The 10,394-nt window shown below is 45.5% G+C and overlaps 1 protein-coding gene across 1 annotated transcript in view; it reads right to left on the bottom strand.

Moving 5' to 3' along the window:
• Window positions 1-4,863: 4,863 nt before the first annotated feature.
• Window positions 4,864-10,394, bottom strand: part of LOC142470188 (uncharacterized) — a 24,116-nt gene continuing 18,585 nt past the window's right edge. Inside the window, exon 4 of the mRNA XM_075577165.1 lies at window positions 4,864-5,365. The gene's annotated coding sequence lies outside the window, so the exon portion shown is untranslated. The remainder of the gene's footprint in view (window positions 5,366-10,394) is intronic.

Genomic DNA, 10,394 nt, shown 5'->3' with positions numbered 1-10,394 from the left:
TATTAGGGGCCCCTTACTATGAGTCTCAGCAGCTGGCTCGAAGCAAGATAGCTTTGATCATAACCATGTTTACTGAATTGTTCAACCTGGTTTAGAGTTATGTATCAGTTCATTTGTATATAATAATAATGCATTTTGTGTACGATTATGTTGTTCCCAAGCGGGGCCATTGGAGTCTCCACCAGGGGAAGGATGTAGCCAGGTCCCCCTTTTACCTCCTGGTCCTCGTGGAGGGGGATGGATGCAGAGGCGCATGGGTGCCGCCGGAACTGCGGGCAGACCCGGCAGGGAGCATGGAGTGCGGCAATAGGGTTATAGGCTGACAGCCGGAGCTCCACAGCGCACCCGGCGAGCGGGAGCCACCATTTTGGATAAGCGCGCATGCGCAACAGAACCCTCATGCATGGGCAGTGCAACACAGGGTGGCGGCCATTAGAAAGGCTCCGCACGGGAATACATCTCCCAGTAGCCCCAGGGGCTGTTTGTCCCATAGGCCTTGGCAGCCAATAGGGCTAACGGATCGGCGCAGAGTGGGTTAGATCCATTTGGTGCGCTCAGGAGACCACAGCAGTTGGAAGCAGTACAGCAAGGGGTGAGGTAAGGTCCAGGGAGAAGTGTTCCGCTGGACTAGGCCAGAAATCCCCTCAGGTCCCAGCTAGACCATGAACACCCATAGCTTGTGTGCTGTAGGGAAGGCCCCAGGTAGGGACGCTCCCCTTAGCACATTAGTGTCAGTATTAGCACATCTGCGACGGATGCCATGCTGCGTGTGCGGCCTGCGGTTTGGGACCAGAACACAGGCAACTATAGACATTTAGAGGGATACACGCCAGGTGGAGCTCCCTCCAGAGGTGGACGCCTGTGGTCAAACGCGAGAGAGGATCCAGCAGACCGGAGGCTGGGACCACGTTGCGGTTCGGCGGATCCATCAGCCACGTTGGCCTGGTCTGGCCTAAGACCAGGAAGGTATCAAAGTGCACCAACGGCCATACACCGTGGGTAGCGCTACTCAACACACACTCTTTGGTGCGGGCCTGGCACTTGGGATACCGGGGTGGTTAGGTGCCCAAAGCACCCTCATAACTGTGGGGGAGATCTCACCGGTGGTGGACATTGTGGTGGTTGGGGTTTGGTAATACACTGTGTATATTTAGTGTACTGTTAGTATTATTGTTTTGTATGTGTTGAATAAATACCCTTGTTATATACTGTACCCTGTGTGTGTATTTACTGGCTATATTAGTTCCTGTGAGGGGTTATCCTGCTGTGCTAGAATCCCTCTCAGGTGGAGGCGCTGTAAACATAAGCGACACCACCCAGGCTCCCAGAGACGGAGGCCTAGGCCTCCTGTAAGTCACACAGGTCACGGCAGCACGGGTCGCTTCCCTTAGTCACGGGGAAGGGAGGCTACAACCGTATACACACACACACCCAGAGAGGTAATACCGGTATACACATACACGCCCAGAGAGGTAATACCGGTATACACATACACGTCCAGAGAGGTAATACCGGTATACACATACACGCCCAGAGAGGTAATACCGGTATACACATACACGCCCAGAGAGGTAATACCGGTATACACATACACGCCCAGAGAGGTAATACCGGTATACACATACACGCCCAGAGAGGTAATACCGGTATACACATACACGCCCAGAGAGGTAATACCGGTATACACATACACGCCCAGAGAGGTAATACCGGTATACACATACACGCCCAGAGAGGTAATACCGGTATACACATACACGCCCAGAGAGGTAATACCGGTATACACATACACGCCCAGAGAGGTAATACCGGTATACACATACACGCCCAGAGAGGTAATACCGGTATACACATACACGCCCAGAGAGATAAGACCGGTATACACATACACCCAGAGAGGTAATACCGGTATACACATACACGCCCAGAGAGGTAATACCGGTATACACATACACACCCAGAGAGGTAATACCGGTATACACATACACGCCCAGAGAGGTAATACCGGTATGCACATACACGCCCAGAGAGGTAATACCGGTATACACATACATGCCCAGAGAGATAATACCGGTATACACATACACACCCAGAGAGGTAATACCAGTATACACATACACGCCCAGAGAGATAATACCGGTATACACATATACACCCAGAGAGGTAATACTGGTATACACATACACGCCCAGAGAGGTAATACCGGTATGCACATACACGCCCAGAGAGGTAATACCGGTATACACATACACACCCAGAGAGGTAATACCAGTATACACATACACGCCCAGAGAGGTAATACCGGTATACACATACACGTCCAGAGAGGTAATACCGGTATACACATACACACCCAGAGAGGTAATACCGGTATACACATACACACCCAGAGATGTAATACCGGTATACACATACACTCCCAGAGAGGTAATACCGGTATACACATACACGTCCAGAGAGGTAATAACGGTATACACATACACGCACAGAGAGGTAATACCGGTATATACATACACGCCCAGAGAGTTAATAACGGTATACATATACACGCCCAGAGAGGTAATACCGGTATACACATACACGCCCAGAGAGGTAATACCGGTCACATACATGCCCAGAGAGGTAATACCGGTATACACATACAAGCCCACAGAGGTAATACCGGTATACACATACACGCCCAGAGAGGTAATACCGGTATACACATACAAGCCCACAGAGGTAATACCGGTATACACATACACGCCCAGAGAGGTAATACCGGTATATACATACACACCCAGAGAGGTAATACCGGTATACACATACACACCCAGAGAGGTAATACCGGTATACACATACACACCCAGAGAGGTAATATCGGTATACACATACACGCCCAGAGAGGTAATACCGGTATACACATACACGCCCAGAGAGGTAATACCGGTATACACATACACGCACAGATAGGTACAGTAATACCGGTATACACATACACGCCCAGAGAGGTAATACCGGTATACACATACACGCCCAGAGAGGTAATACCGGTATACACATACACGCCCAGAGAGGTAATACCGGTATACACATACACGCCCAGAGAGGTAATACCGGTATACACATACACGCCCAGAGAGGTAATACTGGTATACACATACACGTCCAGAGAGGTAATACCGGTATATACATACATACATGTCCAGTATTACCTCTAATGTTTTACTGGACAGTGTCCAAATACAGGACAGTCCGGTTCAATACTGGACACCTGTCACCCCTAGCCCTGAAGAGGTTAACTGGACCATGTTTTTTTTAAATTCCGAAACCAAATAAGGTGATTTTACCGCCTCCTCTCCGCTCGCTGGCGGACTCAGCACAGGACAGTTATTCTTAACACGTTTATTTTTGTTTTTCTTCAACAACAATAAACGTCTTTTAGGGGAAAGTTTCACAGATTTGGAGGGGGGGGGGCCCGCGCTGGGAGCCCCCGAGGCATTAAACATCGCAAGCTGCCATGTGTAGCGATCTCTCCTTACTTCCTTTCCCAAACAGAAAGAGTGTTAGAAAACGTGTCTCTCATTGCCAGGGCTATGTTTTCTTTCCACGCAACCATTAACCACAGTGGGAACTCAATAACTATTCTAATTTCCTTCTGCAAGTGTTTATCTTGTGCCCTTTCTGCAAATGCTTGTGTCAACTCGACCTTCCCCAGACATTGCACGCCATCGAATCTCACCGCATCGTCTTAAACTCCACACAAACCTCAGCTGTGCTCCTGAGAACTCTCAGTAAGTGTGAGTGGGCACTCAGAGATTTGTATTCGCCGTAAGTGTAGTTCACGTATTTTCCTAACATTCACGAATCTGTTGGAGATTGAAAAAAGTCGCCACTCCCTTTGTTTTTTGCTATTTCAACGATTGAAAATTCGAAAGTGGAAAATTCACGTCTCACCCCCCAATCTCCCCCCCCAAATGTGGAACATTTTAGAATATTCTGAATTTAGCACACACACAAACTGGGAAAATTGGAGAGAGTTTTCGAAAGCTCGCAAAATAAATCGGCAACAAAAATTCGGAAAATGTGGGACATTTTTGATAAAGGGACAGAATATCTGAAAATGAGAGAATATTCAAAAAACGGAAATGCCAACTGATCTTCGACAAAATCGCCATGAAGTGTAAGAAACAACACACAACCCGTGCAGTATGTTGTGTTGGCATTTTTCAGCACTCCTTGTGTGTCAGCAGAGCCCTAACTTTTCCCCAGCCCTGAATATGGGAAAGATAAGTCGGTGCGTAATGTCCCTGATGTCTTGCACCTACCTGCCACTTTAAGGGCTGTAATATACTGCGCGCACATGCGCTGCCATGCACGCGCGTCAATTATAATTGGCTGTGTTAGCCAGACTTTTGTATACTTGGGACGCGTGTGCGCACAGCCGCGAGCGGTGGCGCGGCAGGCCAGAGAAAATACAAGAAAATTGTGTTTTCACGCTGCTGCCACGCCGCGAGCCAAACACAGCGCGGCCTAACGATGTGACAGCTTCACGCCCCCTAACCACGCGCATCACGCGCTATAGCAACTAAACGTGCATACCACGTGCAACGCTGGGCGCGCGCCCGCACGCGCAACAGAGCCTACTATATACTGTAACAAGCCCAAGGAAACTCCTTTTCTTGAGTTTGCTCTTAATAATTAGTTTTCTGCAATAACACACCTCCAAGCGTAGGTTAACAGACGGTAATGAGTCTTCCAGCGCAGAAAAGCGCTTAGCAAACATGGGCCGTCCTCCCTGAACTGTCTCTGGTAGTTTAGGGGTTAAGAGATGGCATCTCATGTCGAGAGGAAAAAAACACGAAACACCCCACAACTAACCTGTTATTTCAATTTGTTGTTAATGTTTTACACAAGATGTCTTAATGTGCATCAAATATTAAACAAGGGGGACTCTACAGGCATTAAATATTCATTTTGCTTCTTGGCTAATTGAACTGGGCTATTTTGACCTTGCTTGGTCAGGCCGCTGAGCCACATGGTGTATGTTTGGCTTCCGTCTCTATCCAAAAGCCGCCACGATGTGCGTCTTTCGGAGATCCGTGGGAAGACGCGTGTCCAGTTACTTGGCTCAGAGCCCGGGTTGGGTCAGACCGTCTCTTCCATTTTCTCATTCTTCGTCCCATTTCATCAGAACATCCTCCCGTCGGTTTTGTTTCCGCGCTAGGTGTAATATATATTTACAGGACGGCTTTAAGATTCAGCAACACTGGAATCAGCGCAGCATTCTGTACGTGACTCCAAACTCAAAATGAGATTACAAGCTGCTGGGACAAGGATACATTGTGCCTGTAAGACTGTGCTGTACACCCAGATTTTGCACAATCTGCAATGAAATAATAATCATATTTATACAATGCGCTCAGTCACTTGATGTATAGAACGAGGCAGCATTCAGCACTTGATTGGCATCAATTATTTATTGATGAGTGAGGGACACAGACTCGAAAAGGGAGTGCTCATTTTGGTATCTCTGTCTCTCTTTTGCTCTCCCTTTCTCTCACGTATTCTCCCTCTCTTTCTCTCTCTCTCTCTCTCTCTCTCTCATTCTCTCTCTCACACTCATTCTAGCTCTCTCTCACACACTCATTCTACTGTAGCTCTCACACACTCATTCTAGCTCTCTCTCACACACTCATTCTAGCTCTCTCTCACACACTCATTCTAGCTCTCTCTCTCACACACTCATTCTAGCTCTCTCTCATTCTAGCCATATATGTGTGTATATATATATCCTATATTTCAGGCTCTTGGTATTGTTTCTTTATATAAAATAATAATAAAAAGTTCGATCCTTTTCCGAAAATTCGAACTTTTTGGCAAGTTCAAGAAAAAAAAACTATAATTGGAAACAGAATTATGGTAAATTTGTACATCTTTACCCGGGGTCTTAAAACATGGCCGCCTGTGTGGTTTCTGGAATAAGATTCCCAATTGTGGCCACAGGGACAGCCCCTATGCACCTGCATAGGTGTTCACTGTATGAAAAAACATACAAATTGCAGCGACTGTATTTCATGGCTCGCTTGTGTTCACAGTAATTACAACTCCGCTATCATTTGCTACAATAAATATTACCTCCAAACCAATAAACTCTTTTTCATACATACAGTATGCTCACCAGATACAATGTTTCAACATCGAATAATACAGCCAGTGTCCTAAAGGAAATGCCAAAGGAGCTTATTAAAATAACAGTAAAGTGGATAATTATTAAACCCTGGTTCAGTCATTTCACGATATCTTAACTGACGGCGTATTTGAAATACAGTACTATTTATAACGAGTCACGGATTTCGCAAACGTGCCCACCCCCCATAATAATTCCATACTGCGCTGAAGACTTTCATATACGGATATACCTCGCCAACTAATGAGTCTGCTCATTTAATAACTTCACTTCCACTTTTATTATTTCATAAAACTGGAAGTCCTTATCCGTTTTATGAAAAAACATAGAGCCTTGGTGAAATTCATTAAATAAGCATAAAAAATTCATTAAACAAGTGAATTGCATTCATGGATGCTTTGATGCAAATGCCCTTTAAGCAATGTAAAAACTCCATATTGATTTAACCTTTCACTTTCTGATATTTCTGGGTAGAGATATCAAAATGTGGGATTTAACCACTTCACAGCTGGAGAGACCTGCGACTGTAAAGCTGAGAGCAAAGAGACAAAGTTACCATAAAATTAGTGAAGTTGGGTTGGATTTTGTTACTCTCTAATAGATGAAAATAATCGAAGCTTAATATTAATTTGTAACCCTTTCGAGGGAAGAGGAGCCTGCTGCAATACGGAGGCTGGGATTTGCACGTCTCAAAATCCTACGTATCCGCATCAGATATATGATACCCAGACCTGGGACCTCTCTTGGAATCTTCAGTCATCAATCTTTATATATTTCTTCTACACTAGGGACAATAAAAGATGTCACAACCATGAACATAAAAGTGTTCTAGATCAGTAGGAATACTAGAATTCGATGTCCCCAGGGGAAAGACTTGAATGTCCAAAAGATACAATGTATGTCTATCAAGAATTAATTTCATGTTGGTTAAACTAAAGGTATCTCATCGTCTAGTTCTGCTCATGGGCAAGATGACAACTACAATCTTGAATGATGGTGAGATGAACAGTAAAGCTTTGGAAGAGGCACGTGGACCAGTGAGACCCCAAAATACAGTTATCTTGGGTTGTAAACAGAACCAGCTGTTTAAACTTGAGAGAGACGTGCAGGACCAAAAGACCCATCTCGCCTTACAGATCCACACCACTGTCTAAAATAAAAAAAACCCTAATTCAAGACAAACACCAGTCTGCACTACCATTAAATATGTCAGTAATGGACAGGAGGTTGGTGTACGTAAAAGGGGGAATAGATTTGGGGGAGAAGTAATAAAAATGTGATGAACAGAAAGAGGACAGATAGGGCGAATGAGACCACGTCTTCTGGATGACACAAAAAGACCATCCAGATACTTTCTGAACTGCAGGGGATATGATTATTAGGGATGGGCTGAACTGTCAAAATCCGTTTCCTGGAATTACCATTCAAAATTCGTTCTGCGGTGTAATTCGTTGACGGATTGTTCCAGTTTACGTCCATATGGAATCATCCAAAACCGCCATTGGATACGACCCGGACAGATTTTTACGCATCCATTCTGCGGATTTCACTATCTCTTACCGGATTGTTCAAAATTCACACACGGATTAATCTGCGGAAAGGGAAAGAGAGAGGGAGATCCCGCTCCCTCGGATATATCTCAATGCGGATTTTTAACAATCTGACCTCGGAATTTGAATCCGCCATGTGGATTGTCCGTGATAGAAACAAAAACCAGAAAAAGGCGGATCGCACTTTTAGAGACAGATCCACGGACCAAAGGCACCGGCCAATCTGAGGCAGATCCGAACTCAAAAAAAATGTGCCCTTCTTTTAAAAAAAAATCTCCTCTATTTCGCCACTCTATTCAATCATAAATCTCTTACTTGAATCTTTCCAACATTTATTTAGCAGAATTCTTATCAAACGCACTACGTGCGTTTGATAAGAATTCTGCTAAATAAGTGGTTGAAAGATTCAACTAAGACACTTATGATTGAAAAATGCAGCGAACAAGAGTAGATTTTTTTTTTGATGTTCGTTGTTTGATGGTGAAGAGGCGATTTCGGATGTCCCCCAGACAACAACAATAAGCTACGATCAGGGAAACACTAAGGTTCTATGTACGAATTGACTTTTAAGTCTGCTTGGTCCTGATAAAGATTAATTTCCAGAGCCCATTTTGTTTATTTCCACCAAATGCTGTTTCCATTTCCACATTGTTGGGACATTGCTGAGAATTTACAGGTTTCCCCTTTCCCCCTTCAACAAGAAACACAAAGACACTTCCACAAAAGTCAAGGGGAACAGAGTTTACATGTGGGGAGGAAGTTCATGTCCAGGTGAGTACATTTTGACACATTTCACACAGTATTTATACTACATGTATCTTTTACAGACTGATGCCAATATTTATTATGGGAGTCAGAGTTCTTTAAATAGTAAAAACCCAGATGACTCTGATAAAGCCTTTACTGTATGTACTTGGTTCTAAAGCTAGGGGACTGTCCACTTGCCCTTTCAAACCCTTATCATCCTCCATAGGTTGTCTGTTTCATTGATGGGTTTAAAATGGCAAACAACACACAGAACCCCAGCAAGCTCATTTTAGGAACCGCTGAGCCCCCACAAAATATATATGTATATAAGTGTCAAAAAGGAGAGCTATTGAGCGTGGCAAATGTATACAACAAGCGACAGAGAAGCCCAATGCTACATCCAATATGACAAAAATACACAGTAACATACTTATATAGTCTCTTGAAAAAGGGTCATTTAGTTTAACCCTTTGGCCAAAGCATTGTAAGCTTGCGAGCCACGACAAGGCAGACGCAGTTCGCAGGTCCTAACACTACCAGATAAACACAGCCTTTACTGAGTTCCTGAACTCCATGTTTTATTGTCACCTGTCCTAGATGACTTTACTGAGATCCGTAACTCATCCGTAACTACGCCAATATATTTCCTACATTTTTGTGAGGGGCAAAACGCGCCACCAGTGTCTGCCGCCATACAGCCAGCAGTGGAACGTGTTACCATTTTCCTGCCACTGCCGTCCTCCGGACCCTTTGCCTGTGGCTCGTCCCTTACCCCGTTATACTGCGGGCCTCGGTTCTGCTGGCGGGAGAGTCGCTGGGAGCAATGTATTGACCTCTCTTGGAAGGTCACCCGCCTTCTGTGACGATGCATAACACATACATTATTATACAGCGGATCGCTAATTTGGCTATGAGTTTCTGTTATACATGTGTCTACATAATTCAGTTCATCTTTTTATCTAATTGCTGCTAATTTTCTTGGGGGAGATCAGAATGAAGGTGGCATATGCTCTACTTCACGTCATGGGGGGAGGGGGGCCTGACCGCCGGTATGGGACATTTGGTGTTTCACTGCAACCAAATTACCACTGGCGATTGGTCGCAGACAAACACTCCACTGCAGCCATACTGCCGATGGAATCCCTTTCGCCGGCCGCTTCTAAGGTAAGTTTTATTATTGTTTAGGGTAGGGGGTTAATTTAAGGAGTTTTAGTGGTTAGGGTAGGGGGTTTATGGGTTAGGGCTTAGGGTAGGGCGTTTATGGGTTAGGGCTTAGGGTAGGGGGTTAATTTAAGGAGTTTTAGTGGTTAGGGTAGGGGGTTTATGGGTTAGGGCTTAGGGTAGGGCGTTTATGGGTTAGGGCTTAGGGTAGGGGGTTTATGGGTTAGGGCTTAGGGTAGGGGGGTTAGGGCTTAGGGTAGGGGGTTTATGGGTTAGGGCTTAGGGTAGGGGGTTTATGGGTTAGGGCTTAGGGTAGGGGGTTTATGGGTTAGGGTAGCGGGTTTATGGGTTAGGGCTTAGGGTAGGGGGTTTATGGGTTAGGGCTTAGGGTAGGGGGTTTATGGGTTAGGGCTTAGGGTAGGGGGTTTATGGGTTAGGGCTTAGGGTAGGGGGTTTATGGGTTAGGGCTTAGGGTAGGGGGTTTATGGGTTAGGGTAGGGGGTTTATGGGTTAGGGTAGGGGGTTTATGGGTAAGGGCTTAGGGTAGGGGGTTTATTGCTTTAGGGCTTAGGTTAAGGGGTTTATGGGTTAGGGCTTAGGGTAGGGGGTTTATGCACTAACCTTAGTGACGAAGGGGGCCGGCAGCGGCGGGGTAAGTTGCGGCGAAGCGCCGGTAGTCTTTTGGTTCTAGACCTCATAAACACTACACTAAGTGATCACGTGGTTGAGGTCCAGAAGACCGTGGCACCTACTGTAGGTCCCTCCTC

This window comes from Ascaphus truei, chromosome 19 (assembly GCF_040206685.1).
Source record: "Ascaphus truei isolate aAscTru1 chromosome 19, aAscTru1.hap1, whole genome shotgun sequence".
Taxonomy (NCBI): domain Eukaryota; kingdom Metazoa; phylum Chordata; class Amphibia; order Anura; family Ascaphidae; genus Ascaphus; species Ascaphus truei.
This window is presented reverse-complemented; position numbering and strand designations above follow the sequence as displayed.